Source organism: Pezoporus occidentalis, unplaced genomic scaffold, assembly GCF_034315485.1.
Source record: "Pezoporus occidentalis ecotype Australia unplaced genomic scaffold, CSIRO_AGI_Poc_V1 ctg12, whole genome shotgun sequence".
In the NCBI taxonomy this organism is placed as follows: domain Eukaryota; kingdom Metazoa; phylum Chordata; class Aves; order Psittaciformes; family Psittacidae; genus Pezoporus; species Pezoporus occidentalis.
Genome location: NW_026912994.1, coordinates 3008209 through 3010836, shown reverse-complemented (window position 1 = coordinate 3010836; position 2628 = coordinate 3008209). Strand labels below are relative to the sequence as shown.

The following is a 2628-nucleotide window of genomic DNA, read 5'->3' as shown; positions in this document are numbered from 1 at the left end:
AGGAAAGTGAGGAAGATGATGATAAGGGATCATCCAGGTCAGAAGAATTCCCACAGAAGAGTCAGAGAACACCTGGTATTACAACCTGCTATACTAGAAAAAAGGGAGTGGTTATGTTTGGTGACTCCACCCTAAGGGAACAGAAGGCCCCATGTGTTGGCTTGATCAGATGCACAGGGAAGTCTGATGCCTTCCTGGGGCCAGGGTAAGGGACTTCATCAGAAAACTCTCTCTGGTACAGCCCTGCAACTACTATTCTTTATTAGTCTGGAGAGTAAGTTTTATGAGGAACCCGGGGGGAGCTGGGGCTGTTTAGCCTGGAGAAGAGAAAGCTCAGGGGGGACCTTACCGCTCTCTACCTCCTCTGTAAGGAGATTGTAGTAAGGCAGGGGTGGGTCTCTTCTCCCAAGTAACAAGTGATAGGACAAGAGGTAATGGCCTCAAGCTGCACCAGGGGAGGTTTAGATTGGGTATTAGGAAAAATTTCTTCACTGAGAAGGTAATCAGACTCTGGAACAGGCTGCCCAGGGAACTGGTGGAATCACCATCCCTGGAAGTGCTCAAAAACCATGTAGATGAGGCACTCAGTGACATGGCTTATTGGTGGCCTTGGCAGTCCTGGGATGAAGGTTGGGCTGATGATCGTTAAGGTCTTTTCCAGCCTTGCTGGTTCTATGATTCTATGATTCTATGAAAAGAGCAAACATCATGTTTATTACAACAGTAACAATATCACAACCAGTATGTGTTGCCTTATTCTGGATTTATAACTGGGATCTGTGAATGCCCCAGAGCTCTGTATGCAATCCCAAAGACACTGTTTACATGTACCCTGCATTCTATAAATAAAAGATGGAAGTGTCAGAAAAGCATTTTAAAGCACTCTTTTATTAAGCAGTTACCAGCAGATCTAGAGCTTTTCAGTCATTAGTCTTCTGCAAGCTTTCCCTGTATGTTGTGACAAGCCATAGATGTTCTAACTTTGGTGCCAGACTGAAAACCAAAGCAAAAGAAAACAAAAAAGGAAAAAAAATAAAAAAAAAAAAAAAGAGGAGGAAAAAGTTGTCTTTGAATCTGTGTGCCTTAGATAAAACTCTGCCTGCAGACAGACCCAGACTGACAGAAGTAGTGATGGCTAAGCCCCATTTCCTTCTGTGACCAGCCACTTAACTGACAACCTTAGACATGAAGCCCTATGTCCAGATAGACATAATGCATAAAGGACAGGTTTTGCAGTTAGCAAACAAAAACAAAGCCAGTGTCAACATAAAAGTCCGATTTTTTACCCTTTCACTCTTTTTCTACAAATATTCAGGACCAGAGAGATGATTAAAGCAACATAAGATTATCACTTGGGCAAAAAGCATGAGGATAGTCATTCCCTCTGAAGTGTAAAGCATGCAGAGGAAAGAATGAGAGCTTCAAGGTCTTTCAACAGGGCCCTGTCTCACATTCCTGCAGCATGCCTCTGCTTCCTCAAAAGCCCGTGTAAGTGGGCTGACAATCAGCTCTCCCTCCCTTTTTCCTGACACCAGCAAAGTTGAAGCTTAACATCACTGGGGCTGCCAGATTGGAGGAGAAAAACAAGTGGCCCAGAGGGAGTGCCCCACATCCTCACTGATGCTCTACCCGTGGTTACCTGCCCCCTGAAGCTGTCTACCCTCAGGACCTGTCCTTTGCTGACCTTTCTTCTGCTGATTTCTCCCTTACCAGGATCTTCTGATTTCACTTCTGGGCATCACACAGGTTCACGTCAACTAGATAACCCAGGGATATATGATGTATTTGAACACTCCAGTCAGCTCCCTTAGTTTTCACCCTCTAGAACATAACTTTTATTTTTCCTTTTCAGCAGAAGGCAGAGCACTGTTATGTGATGACCTCTCAGAGATGAGTAAATTTATAGCTCTCCCACCCCTGCAAAGGCAAAAGCAAAAATTTAATTTACTCTCCTAAATCAGGGCTCTTCCCAGTCCACGGTGTTAGCACTTAACCCACTGTCAGGGCCACAGTGTATGGTGTGAAAGAAGGAAAAGCAATTCCACAGTCACAGGAAATACAACAATTTGTGCTGTAAAGTACCCCAGTCATTAGGTAATTTATCTGAATTATTTTTGTGTCTGAGCTGGAATGGAAGGATGAGTCCCACCTCAGTGAGAGCTTAATGTTTGTGTACCCCAGATTTGTTGCCTGTGACTGCAGACATTTCACCATTAAGGGTCACACCTAGCACCTACACCAGTAACAACAAACACAAGCCCGTGTCTCTCACTTCCCCACCAGCTCTGCCAGGCTTGGTGATGTGGTCAGGATCTTGCTCTTTACCAAGTGCTTTGAAGCCATAAGCCCCAAAGTTGAGGTGCAAACAGGGAGATGGATGAGCAGAAGGAAATTTGCCCCTAAACACCTCTGGCAATCTGTTGTCCTGTCCCATCTCAGAGGGTTTCCATGGTCTAATACCTTCACAGCCTCCACCTCTGGGGATGGGGCTGCATCTACCAGCTCTGCCCAAGCAGGTGGGTGGACAGGGCTCACAGTCCCAAGGAAAAGCATCTGAACCAGAAAGCCAGGTCTGGACAAGTCACCATGCACTGTAGCAAGCTAAGTGCCTTTTTGCAAGCATGCCTG

At 45.5% G+C, this 2628-nt stretch overlaps 1 long non-coding RNA gene across 1 annotated transcript; it reads right to left on the bottom strand.

The window, feature by feature from the left end:
- Positions 1-686: 686 nt before the first annotated feature.
- Positions 687-2196, bottom strand: LOC134156921 (uncharacterized). Its single transcript, XR_009962128.1, has 2 exons — positions 1995-2196; positions 687-993 (listed from the first exon to the last, which is right to left on the bottom strand). It is a non-coding gene; the product is annotated as an uncharacterized LOC134156921 (long non-coding RNA).
- Between the last annotated feature and the right edge of the window lie 432 nt (positions 2197-2628).